Here is a 15,529-nt window from a genome sequence, read left to right on the forward strand (position 1 = left end):
GGGATATAAATTCAAATAACAAAAACAGAAAGGTATTTAAAATTGTTTATGCAGAAGTGTGTGTGGGGGGGGAGGGGGACCCAGTCCAAATATGCAGTATACAGTCATACCTTGGATCCTGAACGCCTTGCTATTCAGACGTTTTGGCTCCTGAACGCCGCAAACACAGAAGTGATTGTTCCAGTTTGCGAAGGATTTTTGGAAGCCTAATGTCTGACGGGGCTTCTGCAGCTTCTGATTCGCTGCAGGAGCTTCCTACAGCCAATTAGAAGCCGTACTTTGGTTTTCGAACGTTTTGGAAGTTGAACCGACTTCTGGAACAAATTCAATTCAACTTCCAAGGTATGACTGTATTCAGAAATTTTCTTTATTATCCAAGGCACTGCAAAATCCAGAGCAGTGTTTTCTTCTGTTTAAAGTATACCATTTAACTATATTGACACTGGAACAAGTGATCCTTGAGAAGGTGCGCTGACACCTTCATTGTCAATATTTGTCATGCGATCCTGAGAACCTTGCAAAACGTCACTGCTGGTGTTCTGTGTATTTTGGGGAGGTATTTTTGTGTCTATTTTGTCTTACTACATAAGCGTAGAGGTGGATTTGTTTTGGGCTGCTCGTTAATCCAGGAGAAAGTAGACATGAAGGGGCAGTTGGGTGGTTTAAGCATTTCAAATGGAAGATACGCTCAACTGCATTGGCTGAAACTGTTTTGTCCACTGGCAGCACATTTACACTACAAACTTAAAGTGGTTTAAAAGTGGCTTAACTGACATGGCTCTACCATCTCACCCAAGGAGGGATGGATCAAATCCACCTCCATGCTTGCAGATCAAGAAAAGGTTGTCGCAGCAAAAACTTCAAAATCCTTGGCAACCAAGTATCTCAACAATGTCCTTAATTTTAAATGGTAGAATTTTAAAATTCTGATTGAGCATGGTGATTTTATCTGCTTAGTGGTGTTTTTATGTTTATATTTTGTGCACATGTTGCACCAGCTGGCGTTTTAATTTAGTTTGGTAGTTTTACCTGCTTAGTTATGTGGGATGTGAAACACATAGCAGTCAAGTTCAACGTTCCTAGAGTGGACATGAAATGGGAAGTTTGCATCAACCAATAGAAAACTTCCTGTTTCCTCCTGGGCTGGGACAAACTTCCTCTGCGTGTGACTAGTGATGGGCAAGACCTTACCTGTCCAGGTGACAAAAGGACCAGGAACAAAGCCCACTCTCTCGCTCTCTGCCTCCATTCCTCGTAGAAGCAAAAGCTCTTTTGCTAGAGAGGCCCTGTTGGCTTCCAGCCAACAGAGCACAAAGGGACTATCTCCTTATGGGATAGATTCCATGTGTATATACTTTGTAACTAAGTCTGCCTTCAGGGATCCATCTGTGAACTGAATGTGTGAGTAAACATCTTTTGTACTTTTACATAAGACTGTGTTGTGTCTATTCTTTTTAAGGGGGAGTAAAGGGGATTACCAGGAACACTATATCAAGAAGCTTAAACGAGCTTGGAACAAGCTAACCACTGTGTATTTAAAAAGGGAATGTTAAAACTCTGCTTAATTATAGAACTGAAGAAGTGCACACGAAAACTCATACCAATAACAAACTTAGTTGGTCTCTAAGGTGCTACTGGAAGGAATTTTTTTATTTTGTTTCAACTATGGCAGACCAACACAACTACCTACTTGTAACTAGAACTTGCTAGTGCAAGTTAGGAAGGATATTAAACAATATATCCTCTCCTGCCTCCCTGAACATTCCCACAAGTTGTTTGTACATGTTTGCGTTTCCAAAGGCCAGTGTAAAAGCTGATGCAAACAGAATACCTACATCTCGATCTATCAACATGGCTTTACCAAATAAAGGTGGGCTGGACCAACCAAAGCCTGTCACATGTCGGTTTTGCTGGTGCTCAGACATGTTTATCCTGCTTTCTGCAGACTTTCAGAAAGAACGCATGAAATTGTACACAGTGTACACATTTCAGCGCTTTCCCCCTGAAATACACATTTTGTGTGCTTTTTAAAATGTCACATATTTGCACTTCTGTGATCTGAAACCGCAATTCAAAATCTGGAGAAGCGCTCAGTCTGAGAAAGAATGGAAATGCTTCATAATGTGTTTCCTAATCCACTCTTTGTTCCCAAAGCTGTTCGGATGAAAAACAAAACAAAAACGGGCTTCTGAAAATGCCTGGCACTCCTTTTTTAAATACACATTTAAGCCAAACATCTATACTGTACAAGGCTCCTAAATAGCTCCAGCATGTCTCAGATTACCCCACGTTCCACACCTGACCGCCATCCAAAACCCAATTCTCATACAAATACTGTATAAAAACATGGAGATAAGAAACACTTCAGGAAATTGACCTTGGTCCCTGTTTGAGATAATGGATTGCTGTCAACTAAATTTTACCCACTGAAATTAATGGGCATGGCTAACCTGGGCCTAATGACTTTAAATAGGTCTACGCTGAGTAAACCTTAGCTGGAGCAATCCTGGCATTTTCCAGCATTACAACTTTTTCAGAGCGTTTTCCATTTGGAAATGATCAGCGCTCTGCGTTTCCTTTGGAGAAAGCTACTCAAAATATGCTGGAGTGCGTCAAATGTTATACATAGGTGATAGCCTGGAACTGGCCGATGTCCATAGGATTGTCTGGATCACATGATCTGAGATAATTATTACACTTGTTAGTACTAATCTAGATAATAAGAACTTTTGAGGCTGCTTGGATGACATAGGAATGCTGTTCCTTCCTTCCTTTCATTCCGAAGTGAACTTGCCGATTCCTGTCCAATTGTGCTTCAATTATAGAAGAGGCTTCTTTGAGGTGGGGGAACCTAGCCCGAAACTCTAACCACTACACTGCACTGCCTGCACTACTGCACACTTCCTTGAAATGCTTGCTTGGAGGAAAGGGCGGGGTAAAAATGCCAAGCGGCGCCTTATCGAGGAGCTGAGTGGAAAAGGGATATCCGATTTAAAATGCACAGAAACTCTATGCATATGCATGTTATTTATTTGCATTAAGATTGAGATTTCTATTGTTATAGGAATTCTAAGGTCATATATATATATATATATATATATATATATGGTTTTGGTGTCCTCGGGTGTCTTCCCGTGTAAAAGTTGGGGTGTCTAGGCGACGTTTCGACGAGGTCTAGACACCCCAACTTTTACACGGGAAGACACCCGAGGACACCAAAACCTGCATTCCTGTACCCGTGAAAATCTACGAAAGCATATATATATATATATATACACACACATAAATGTACAAGCAAACAAATACATAAGTATATAAACCACGCGTCTGAAATAGTAAAGGAGAACAATCCTGAAGCCATTTTGACTCTCCCAAATTGACCTCAAATATTTCTCTGCAAGGAGGAAGGAAATGGGAAAAGCTTTCCAATTGTCTTTGGACTGTAGGGGCTTACACCTCCCTGTAAACACAGTCTGGCAAGTATCTGTTAAGCTGAGCACACTATCAATATGCATAAGAGATTCAGGAACTAAGTATTTACCATCTCAAAGGAATGGCCAGGCTATCCAGAAAAGGCAGTCAGATAAGGCATTATCAGATATCCTGGCAGACAGGAGAGAAGCAACACACTCAAATTTCTGTTGGGGACCACCTCTTTCTGTGATGTATGTATGATGTTTTGGGGGGTGGCCTTGAGCTACAGGGTAGGCAATATCAAAAGTCTATATAAGCTTGCACACCAATGTTCTGGGTTCCTCTCCTCCCTCCCTGCGTGGGGTGAGCGGGGGACCCTGTTGCAACAGTTTAATAAAGATAATGCTTACTAGCTGCTTTGCTTCTAAATATTCTCTGGTTGGCCTCTGTTATTTTCTCCTACCGATAGAGAACCTACATAAGGACTCTATACGGGATCTTGGATACCCCATAAGGGAAAAAGAGCAGTTTTTTTCTTATAACACTATCCTGTTCTTTAAGCGCATATACATTGTGAAGAGTAGCTTGCAACAATTTAAAATGGCAACGTCATGAAATGCAACAAAAAAGCAACCATCAAATAGCTCAAAAAACACAATGAAAAGGCACAGACCGCAGCTAAACATTACATTAAAAAAAGAACAACAGCAGATACTTAGCAGACAAAAGCCTCCTGAATAACCATGCCTTTTGTAATCTGAAAAAGACAGCCACAGGTTATCTGCACTGTGCAGACCCTCCCTTTACATACATCTAGTTCGTAAAAATATATATATGGGCATTTTGCTAGTTCTTTCAGAACTGCCAGTAAACATTACAAGGAACTTACCTTCAACTTTCAGGCTGTAATCCTTAGCAGGTGTCTGGTGAAAACAGCCCAAATCTATGAAGCCAGCTTCACTTCCCTGAAATAAGAGTTATATTATCAATATATCAAAGGGCAGAAGAGCTCTTGCGCTGATGTTTACCTGGTATCACCAGATTGAATTGGTTCCTCTCCTACTGCAGACAGCAATCAAGATTCAGATCACTTCAAAAAAAGGGGCATGCGTCTGCTAACACTGGGCAAAAACTGTATTTCAAAGGACGGTTGACTTGGTGACCTGTCTGCCTGCTCAGTCAGTCTGTCATCCTGAAGTTACCTGCTACCTGCTGAGAGGTCACTTCAAGGCCCCTATGCTCCCTTCTTAGGGTTCTTTATCTTTAAATCAGACTTTGACCGGACAGCTCTTCAAATAAAGGATGTCTTCAAATAGAGGACTGTCTTCCGGCAGCTGTTAAAACAGAGCCCCGTCCTCTGAAATGTAGGGCACCCAGCCACCCTAAATACAGATTAAGTTTCATTTTAATATTGCTTAGAAAACCGGCGGGGAAATGCAACACCAGACAATCTCATAGATTACTTTCATCTCGGGGATTTCCCCAACGCATTAAGTGATTGAAAAGAATGGCTGTTGCTGTTATTGCTTTTATAATGCATGCTGGTTACTCTTTCCTGTATAATAGCCACAAATCCTGTTTTAACATTTCAGCAGCACTGGTTAGCTTTGATATGACCCTCAAAGCAATGCAGTAAAAGTTAAGGTTACTAGTACACAAATGCCCCTTTCCCCTAAAAATGGGGGGGGAAATAAAATATTGGACAACGGCAGTTAAGTTACAAGGGGTGGAATTAAAACACTGCAGTTTGCCAGGTGGAAAAATCCCCTCTCTGCTCCCCTGCATACTGTTCTGGGGGTCCTCCCACCTACCCACCCTGAGCCAATTTCAGACTTCTGCTGACGCAGCTCCTTAGTTGAATCCCGCCCACAACGTTTTCAATTGAGTGATCCTTGCTGCATCGTAACAATTATTCAAAGCCTAACTCTGGGAGTTGACAGCATTAATATAACACGGCACCACAATTCAAGGGCGCAACATGGGAGTCACTAGGATTGGTATGCACAACTTTTTTCTTGTAAACCGCTTACAGGGTTTTGCTACAATCGAGCAGCATATAAATTACGTTAAATCAAATAAAAGCAAATAGGTGTAAGCTCTGTTTATCCTTTTTCATGCAGCATGCAGAAGCATACTGCTGTGGCTGAATTCACCAGCCTACCTGCAAAAAGTTAAAAGCTACTGCTCTTTTGAGCGTACTTTTTGCAAACCTTAGTAACAGATCACCTGGCAAACCAGCAGGGGGGTTTGTGGCAAAGCTTAATTGTTTCTGAAGTTAGAAATTAATTGCAAGTCCTGCAGGATGCCCCGTGCCAGAAACATAGTCATATCCTTAATGGCATGGTAGCGGCATTAATTGCAGGATGAAAGCGCAACTATGCTAATGCTGTTCTTGTTTGCACCGCGAGAAAACTTATTAGAGAAGACTATCTGATCAAAATCGCTCTGGGCACCAAAATTTTGGAAGGATCTCAAAGCCATGTGCTCCAGGATAATTAAAACTGCTCCTAGATGATCCAGCCATTCAGCTCCTTTTCATAACAGCATCGGCCCTGAGTGCTTCGTATTGCAAAACAACCCTGACAAAAAGCAAATACCAGTTATGCAAAGGCTTGCCTGAATCTGAGAAGACCGACCAACAACTGCATCTCCACGCTGCTCTCCCTTCAGGAAGCTAATCAACTGTTACAAACCCCACATCGCACAGATACGTTTTTGAACCGCAGAACACAGTTTTGGAATTGAGTAAAATAGGCTGTTTTCTTGCATGACTCATTTTTGCCTGGACTTCTGCAGTTTTCCATAAATTAGTCACCCACCCTCCCACTGAGCATATATGCCAGGCATTGTGGGTCAGAGGCACAGACAACATCTGCTTTCAATCCCTGAAAGTATTTCTTTCTCAGCCAATTGGTACATTCAATTCTGCAAGGACGCTGGAGTATCATAGGAACACAGGAATCTGCCTTCCACCCAGTCAGACCTTGGTCTAGTCTACAGCAGCCTTTCTCAACCTTGGAACCCCAGAAGTTGTTGGACCACAAGTCCCATCATCCCTGTGCTGCTAGCTAGGGATGGTGGGAGTTGTAGTCCAACAACATCTGGGGACCCAAGGTTAAAAAAGGCTGGGTTGTAGTGACTGGCAGTATCATCATCTCCATTTCAAGGCTTGTTTCGCTCATGCTGGAGGGGAGGAGCAAGCAGGAGTGATCAAGCAGCACAACACAAACCAGGAACATGGATTCATTGTGATGTGCAAATTAAGAGCCTTGATATAGTATAGTTATGACATGCTTTTATAAATCTTTAGGTGCCTTGATTGGGGAGATATGGGAATGTAAGTTCATATCCCCACTCAAACAATGAAGCCAATTAAGTGGGCTTGGGCTTATTCAACTTAACCTGCTTGACGGGATTGTTGTGCAGCTAAAATGCTGCTTTGAGCTTCTTCATATTGAAGAATGGGACACAGCTGTAGCAAGTCATACATTCAATAGGATTTGGAGAATTCACAACCAGACATGATGTGGAGAATTCACAATTAGGATTTGGAGAACCCCTCTCTGTTTCAAATACAAAACGAGAAGTTGTTCTCTGAAGTTAGAGCAAAACTTAACTTTCTGTGCGCATTTATTTTTTTGCAAGTGGTAGATAGAGGCGGGAGAAATGAAGAAGAAACAGAAAGGAAGTGATGAGTAAGAGGGGAGAGAAAAAAAGCCCAACTAAGATCAGTTTACAGAACAGGAATTAAAAGAAGATGCTTTATGCAGGGAAGGGCTGGGACTTAGAAGCTATGCTGCAGATGCAGAAGATCCCAGTTTTAACCACTGGTCTCTTCTCTTCAAAGGAGCAGGGCTTGAGAAGACCCTTCATGAGATCTGGAGACCTACTGTCGTTAAGGAAGCCCAGGGTTGGGGAACCCGTGGCCTTCCACATGTTGCCAGACAACATCTCCCATCATCCTTGACCACTAGCCATGCTGGCTGTAGCTGATAGAAGCTAGAGTCCATCTATATCTGGAGTGCCAGAGGTTCTGTGTTCCTGCAGTAGACAATGCTGAGCTAGGTACCGGTCTGACTCTGTATAAGGCAACTTCATATTGCTAGTCAACCATAACACCCATTACTCTTTTTCCAGGGATTGAGGCAATGAGAGTTTTCCTTTTCTTTACGTAATTTTGTTAAGCAGTAGTACTATTGCAAGGGGACGCGGGTGGCGCTGTGGGTTAAACCACAGAGCCTAGGACTTGCCAATCAGAAGGTTGGCAGTTTGAATCCCCGCGACGGGATGAGCTCCTGTTGCTCGGTCCCAGCTCCTGCCAACCTAGCAGTTCGAAAGCACATCAAAGTGCAAGTAGATAAATAGGTACCGCTCCGGCGGGAAGGTAAACAGCGTTTCCGTGTGCTGCTCTGGTCTGCCAGAAGCGGCTTAGTCATGCTGGCCACATGACCCAGAAGCTGTACGCTGGCTCCCTCGGCCAATAAAGCAAGATGAGCACCGCAACCCCAGAGTCGGCCACGACTGGACCTAATGGTCAGGGGTCCCTTTACCCTTTACCTTTTAGTACTATTGCGAACAGCAGCTGCAGAGGCAGTTTTAGGAGAATGCGACTGGCTCCCATGCACTAAGCATCAAAACGAAAAGGGCACCACAACAACATTCCCCTGGTCCCAGCTCTCCCCTATCTCACTTGTCAGCTATTTATTTAACAAAAATCAGGTATGCACCTGATGGCGAACGTCACATCTAGCTTGGCCTCAACACACACTGAAACCTAATATTTTACTTCCTCCTCTTTTAATACTGTCAACTAGTTCCCATTCATCAGGCATCTTGTCAGTTTTTATAAGTTTCAAACATTACTCTTCTGCGCAAGTTAACCAGTTTATTTGATGGTGACCTGGGCTCCACAGAGTTTTACCTCTGGGATTATCTCTATTTAAATCTTATTCGCCTTTTCAACAGAGGCACCCCTGCTGCGTTCCAGCCTTTAGTTGCATAAAGGGATTGCTCTGGAGTCAGACAGTGGCCTGCTCTTCCCCTGTCATCTATACAGTCGTGTGGGAGACAAACAGGAGAAATAGGAATCATTTATTTGCTTACTTATTTCACAGTGTTTATATACTGCTTGATTGCAATGAAACCTCAAAGCAGTTTACAAAAAAATATAAAGAAAGAATAAAATTATCATTGAGAACCAGTTAAAAGCAATGATTTAAAACAGTAAAAATATAATAATTAAACTCAATGATAAGCTAAAAACCAGATTAAAACCTGTGCTGGCATTCTACGTGTCTGGACAGACCGCTTGCCTAAACAAAGGTGTTTTTAGCAAGCACTGAAAAGAATACAGCAAAGTTGCCTTCCTGATGTCTATAGGCAGGGAGTGTGCTGTCACACTTCAAGCTATATTTCTTACAAATTTAAGAAGCAAATATTATGTGGCCAGTTTTGCAGATCGAAGTGGTTGAGGAGGCAGATATGCATAGCTGTCAACTTGCAGATTTGAAAATAAGGGACCAGCAGCCTCAAAAATAAGGGATCAGCAGCCAAAATAAGGGATTTTCCTAGCACAGGTGTGTTCACCTTCTGGGCTCCTCCGAGCCAAAGGCAGAAAGCCCAGCCAGCAGCCAAACAAAGCCTCAAGCGGTGGTTCCCACAGCACAGCAACCCAGCAAAGGGGATGCAGCAAGGAAAAGCACCATCACCTCTCCGCTGGGAAGCGCTGAGCAAAGGCGAGTCCCCAGGCAACGTGGCCGATTTGATCGGCACAAGGCATGCAAGCTCCACCCCCGAGTCGTTCTTAGACTCCTTATTGGGTGAACAATGCAGCCAAGCAACACAGTTGGAGCCTCCCTCCTCCCTGGCCGGCAGGGAGGGAGGGAGAGGAGCTGCTTCCTTTGAAACCCGGGAAATTTAAGGGACATCATCAATAAGGGACAGCAGCGGGACATGGCGCTGGGATAAGGGACTTTCCCACCAAATAAGGGATGGTTGACAGATATGCATATATGGGGGAAGGAGATTTTGCAAGACTCCTTTAATATATAAAATGGACTCCTCCTAGTTTCTGCCTTATTCTATTGTTTCCTGTTTCAACAGTTTCAGATGGAGTTTTGACAAAGCTTAGCTTTTTCATTCGCACAAGGAACCCAGAGTACCGCCTAATACCAGGTCAAATGAATTGTCTGTGGCGCTGAAAGGCAGCAACCCCTTCAGGTGTCAGTCAAAGTTCTATCCCATCAACAGCTTCTCTGATCTTTCTGTAACTGGAAATGCCAGTACAGTAGTTTCAACTCAGGAACCTTCTGTATGAAGCAAGTCAAACTATACATTACATGACTAGGAATCAGCAATGGAAGTGATTTGTGGACATTTATATCTTAACGTTTTGATGGGATTGTTTTATTGTGCATTTTTGTTTACTCCATATGCTGTGCAACCGTTTTCTATGTTTTTGTAAACCATTTTGAAGCCATTTCGGCATTAGGCAGTACAGACGTACCTTGGATCCTGAATACCTTGTGAGTCAAATGTTTTGGCTCCCGAATGCTGCAAACCCAGAAATGAGTGTTCCGGTTTGCAAACATTCTTTGGAACCCGAATGCCCAACGTGGCTTCCAATTGGCTGTAGGAGCTTCCTGCAGCCAATCGGAAGCCGTGCCTTGGTTTCTGAACGTTTTGGAAGTCAAACGGACTTCCGGAATGGATTCCGTTTGACTTCTGAGGTACCACTGTATATAAATTAATAAATGCTACTCATAATAATACTTGTGCCCCTTTTGCAGGACAGATTCCTGCATGGCTTGGAACCAGTACTGCTGTTTTATTATATTTGTGTTATTGGCTGCCTTGTGCACCATTTGGTGGAAAGAAAGGATACAAATATAACAAAGCAACAACAAGCAAGCTAATAAACAAATGTTCTCAATGAGAAAGTAGCTCAGATAGCCAGGGTTGTCAGCTTGAATAAAATATTAGGGGGGGGGGCAGGTAAGCCCTTCTTCGCATAACTGATCACATGACATAGTACACCCACCCACCATTTGAACGGCAATGTGCCTATCAACTTTGAGGGCCCCCCAGTCCTCTCAGATATTTTTGAGGGGGGCTGAAGACCCCTCTGCCCCTAGGAGTTGGCTCCTATGCAGATAGCTTAGCCAGACTTTTAAGTCTGCATGGTAAAAGGAAATGATTCCAAACCATGCAGCAAATCCTCTCCCATAGCCAGGCATTAGAAATAACAAATCTCAAAGCTCCCTGTGAAAAGCGATTGATTGTTAAACCACTCTGGGAATTGTAGGTCTGGGAGGGGAACAGGGGTCTCGCACCAACCCTCAGACCCTTAGCAAACTACAGCTCCCAGAATTTGGGGGGGGGGGAGCCATGTCTGTTCAAGGTGACATCACAATGCTTTAAATGTATGATGTGAACATGGCCTTAATTCACCTCCGGTTCACCCGGCAATGGTGAGAACTACTTTCAGGGATTCTTGAACTAATTCTGCAAACTTTGATTAACCAAACTACGGTAGTTCATTCTGAGCAGTGCAAATGTTGCACTGCCTGTCCTTGATCTGGGAACCTCCCAGGCAAAAAAATTGAGATGCAGTGGTAGGAAGGGTTTTGATAGCACCCTGGTGTGGCCCTTGTCCCAGGAGTAATTCTGCAGCTAGATGTGGGCTTAGCTACAGTTGACCATAAATCCATCAGGTCTTCTCTTGGATTTGCTGAATGATGGACAAGGAAACCTTCTCCATTAAACGCACAGAAAGTGATGGAGTTACTGAAAGGATTACTTTGGCCCATTAATTAATCTGCAGTACTTAACTGGTGCCGCCCTTTGCCGTCTAGCGTCTGTTTTCAGGGTGGAAGCCTACAACTCTCCTCTCTGCCTGTAAGGCTTTTAAGGCAAAGAAGGGAGCTTTTTAAACTAGCCCAGCATGTATCTAAGTGTGATCACAAAAGGGTGCTCACTGGGAGACTGCTGGGTAATAAATAGTTAAGAACGCTTTTATGCATTGCTAGCATTCAACCTGCTGAGAATGCCAGCGTCCAGCCCTGGCACATGAAAAGAAGTGTGTCTGAACATGCACAGAGCACCTTTTTCCTCGCCCATTGAAAAGGGGACAATGCTGGCCTGAGTGACGCTGGCCCTTTTCATCTTAGAATTTGGGCACTGCCTAAATCCTCAAGGATTAAGAAAGCAACTTAAGAATATTGCCAGCACAGAATAATTTCAGGGTGGCGATAACCTTGCAGCTGCCTGACTGTAAGAATTCTCCCTAAGCAGGCTTTTTGAATCATATGTTTATCCCTGCTCATCTCCCTGCTTAAACTGGGATTTGGCACTCTATGAGAAAACAGGCTTCCCTCGAAAGAGGTACCAGTCACGGGATGTTGCCTGGGGACAGAAGACATTTACGATTCATGTGCCTTTGTAGTGATTTTGTTAGCTCCAGGTGGCTGACAGCAAGTCCAGTGCCTGATGGGAAAGATCTGTATATACCATAACAAAGGCAGATTTAAAGAGGGATTTATTTAAAAGAGGATCTGGTGGCTTTGAAGAATGCAATGAAGAGATTTACTACCCTTCCAAATGTACAGTGGAAGATAGCACAGCGACTCTGGACAATTGTGTGTGTGTGTGTGTGTGTGTGTGTGTAGCACTGGCAGCTGTTCCAACATTTTTAATCGACACCATCTCCAAATGGCTGCTCCTTACTCCCCCACTCCCCTTCCACAGAGGATATATTTTATTCACTTATACACAAATATCTATCTCCATTTTCTCCTCTGAAAGGAAATGCTCAAAGCAGCAAATGAAGTAGAAAAGCAAACACAGGAAATAACATTAGCAACATGGAGCTCCAGCCCAGAAATGCACATGGCATGAGCCACACACGATCAGGTCTTGTAGCTGACTTTTGTAAATGCAGTGGGTCAGTTCAGGTATCATAATCCCTGTGTAATAAAATGTGGGTAAAATATACAGCTTATCCTTACACCTGAACAGGAAACTGTGACTTAATGGCCTGGTTCAGGATGTAATTTAGTTCCATGCAACGGAGGCTCTGTCACACTTCCCCTTTCCCCCTCCTTTGGTGCAGTTGCAAGCAGTGGCGGAGGAACCCTCTCCTGCACCCGGGGCGGGACGCCGAGCAGCAGGGCAAACTGCCCAGTGACGCATGCACAACATCTGTAAGGAGTGCGCATGTGTGGCATCCCGTACAGAGTGTGCATGTGCGGCAGCCGGTACGGTCGCCGTGTGAGAGGCAGCCCATACTGACTGCATGTGCCCTTGGCTGCTCTACAGCTGGGGGGAGGAAGGGGTGTCACCCGGGGCGGCCTGCCCCCTTCGCCTACCACTTCATACACCCCTGGTTGCAAGGAGATCAGAAGCATCCGCGCCCATGTTTAAACTACCCACGGTTTCTCACTATGTCTGAAAAGGATAAACAGTGGATAGTTAAAACCATAGTTTACGGAAATACACCAAGGTCAAATCATGGTTTATGATCCTGATTCGTTCCAATAAAACCTTTAAAGTAACTACAGTTTCCGATTCGGATGTTAATGACAAACTGAGGTTAACATAAGAACATAAGAAGAGCCTGCTGGTCCCTCTAGTCCAACATCCTGTCTTACAGGGGCCAACCAAATGCTTCTGGGAAACCCACAACCAGGACCTGAGCGTCTGCAGTTTCCAGCAACTGATATTCAGAAGCTTCACTGTCTTCTTTGACTGTGGAGGCAGCGCACAGCCCTCAAAGCTAGCAGCCGCTGATAAGTCTTATTCTCCAGCCCACTGCACAGAAATTCACCAAGCTGTTGGCACCTCCATTCTTCCTCTGCCAGCACATGGTGGGCTAGTAATTTTCTGCACAGGCTAGCTAATGACTTTTGCGGAAATTATTTCCAAAGCTGTGAAGCCACAGTCCACACACAACTCCCACGCCAAGCCCTTTGAGCTGAATAAACACAGTGATGGGCCAAGCTGTCTCCTCCCAAGCTTCACAGGGTTTTTTGCCAGATTGTGTCACGCAGAACATAACACAGGCTGTCATCTGCCACCCTCTGCTGCATTCCACCAGGAATGAAAAATGTGTGTCTTCCCAGGGGCCCAAGAGAAACCTGTCGGGTCACATGTGCAATGTAAGCAATGCGACTCCCATTAACCTGTCACTAATTCAACCTGCAGAGAATGGCGTGTTGTGCTTTATTTCTTTTAAGGGCTGTGCTCCTCAGGTTCTCCGCTGAAGTTGCCAGGAAGATAGTTAAGCTGTCAGTTAAAGAGTTGGGAGGAGGCCAGCTCCTCTTAAGCCACCAGACACTGATCAGATAGTGATGACTTTCAGTCACCGCTGACCTGATCTGGAGAGACACCAGCCACCTAGGTCTCAAATCTCTTTATTAAAGCACCTTTGGATTGGTTAGCAGAATCACCTTTGACTGGTTAGGTACAGGTGCCTACTTGAAGAAAAAAAGGTTTAGCGGAACTGTCCCCTTGCCATTCATTTGTTCCACTAATTACTGGCATTGCAGACTTTAAGTGCTTTAGGTAGTAGATTAATCAACTAAATGCTAGTTGATTAATTGGCAGGGATCATTTTAATGGGTCCGGTCAAACATAACCACTGGGTCTGAGAGTTAAGGACAGAGTTATCTGGCTGTTTTTAAGCATCTGATTCTTGTTTGAGGTGACTTATACTGCTGTTTATTTCATTTTGAAATGGCATCCCAGCGGTTGCCAATCCCTTTGGGGCTTGGGGGCAGATTTGCAAACCGGAGAAACAGTGGTGGGCAGCACGACGCACCGTAACCGTGCACAAACCATGTGGATACACGGTACAACCACCAACGCACTTCACCAGCTCCCTGATCCTTTCAGCTGGAATTATTTGATTCAGAAGACCTTCTCTGCTTGTAAGGCAGGTGATCTACCCACATCATTGGTGATATGCATTAAATCCTCTATGATCATGCTGCTTAACTTATACCAGCCTTGTATTTAAGCACGAGCTTGGCAGCCGTAGGGAAGAAGGCACCGCACAGAAGCAAGTAAGCAGGCTGGCAGAAAATACCTCCTCCTGCCATGGGAATGCAGTGGGCAGCTGACTTAGACACAGAGCTCTCTGTCCTTCTTCTGTCATCTCCTGGCAACCTAGGGTTTCCCCCCCCAGGGTATTATTATTGTTATTTTACAAGGCTGGTTCTCAGATGAAAAAGCTCAAATAGCCCTTGCCAGCCAAACAGTTGTATTGTTGTGCTGTGGGTTTTCTGGGGGAACTGTTAAATTGGGAGCATTTCTGGGAGGGGGGGCCACGACTTTATGCAAACCAGGCTGTCAGGGAACTGCCATCAGTGCCAGAGGGAGAGAGCAAAATCCAGAGGGATTCCGGAGAGCGTCCAGGGATTGGGAGAGGCAGCCCATCTTCTGGGGAAGAGAATCAGCGTAGCACCAGTGGAGAAGGGGGGCAGATGGGGGAAGCGGCGAGGCGGTCCCATGACTCCTTGCCGGGGACCAGCGGGGAGAGTAGAGGTCCTCCGCTGCCTACGCCCTCCTTGCGCAGAAGGCTTTTGCGCAGAGAGAGTAGGAGAAGACTAGGCATCAAAGAGCTTCATTGCTGGAAGAAGTTTACGAAACGCCCACTGACGGATTCTGCCAGCGATTGAGACAGCCACGGGTGAGTGGCTGTCCGGACAGAAAAGGTTCACTCAGGCAATCCAGCCAGGTGTTTGCACCGGCTTACGCATGAGCTACCCCTAGAACCATTACACAGGCCAATTTGCACATGACAATTTCCATTGTTTTTCTTTTACTTTGGATTGGACTTGTCATCTGAACGAGCATTCTTTTCCCATGGGAGTTCCGCACTCGCATGACGTTACGGACTAACACCACCAATCGCTCTGGCGTTTTCCAGAGATGATTTGAAAACTTTCACGCTGGGTTAAACAAGATAGCGACTTCACCAGGAAAATCTGTTTTCCGGGGTAAGCTTTTTGGCATTTCCCCTCTTGTTGCCCTGATGCGTTCCTGGGCTACCCCTCTGAGCACATGCAGTCTATAGTTGCAAAACGCAGCATGGGAATGACTGGAGAGTCAGTGCTGT

The 15,529-nt window shown here is 44.6% G+C and overlaps 1 protein-coding gene across 2 annotated transcripts in view; it reads right to left on the bottom strand.

Moving 5' to 3' along the window:
* The window catches only part of SYNE3 (spectrin repeat containing nuclear envelope family member 3), an 82,986-nt gene that overhangs the window by 54,711 nt on the left and 12,746 nt on the right, over positions 1–15,529 (bottom strand). Inside the window, exons 1-2 of one of the 2 annotated variants that reach the window (XM_083434880.1) lie at positions 6,031–6,156; positions 4,304–4,379 (exon numbers count right to left, since the gene is read on the bottom strand). The gene's annotated coding sequence lies outside the window, so the exon portion shown is untranslated. Of the gene's footprint in view, positions 1–4,303; positions 4,380–6,030; positions 6,157–15,529 lie in introns of those variants that run through there. The other variant, XM_083434879.1, reaches the window with a different exon arrangement.

Source organism: Podarcis tiliguerta (genome assembly GCF_965153285.1).
Source record: "Podarcis tiliguerta genome assembly, chromosome: 1".
Taxonomy (NCBI): Eukaryota; Metazoa; Chordata; class Lepidosauria; order Squamata; family Lacertidae; genus Podarcis; species Podarcis tiliguerta.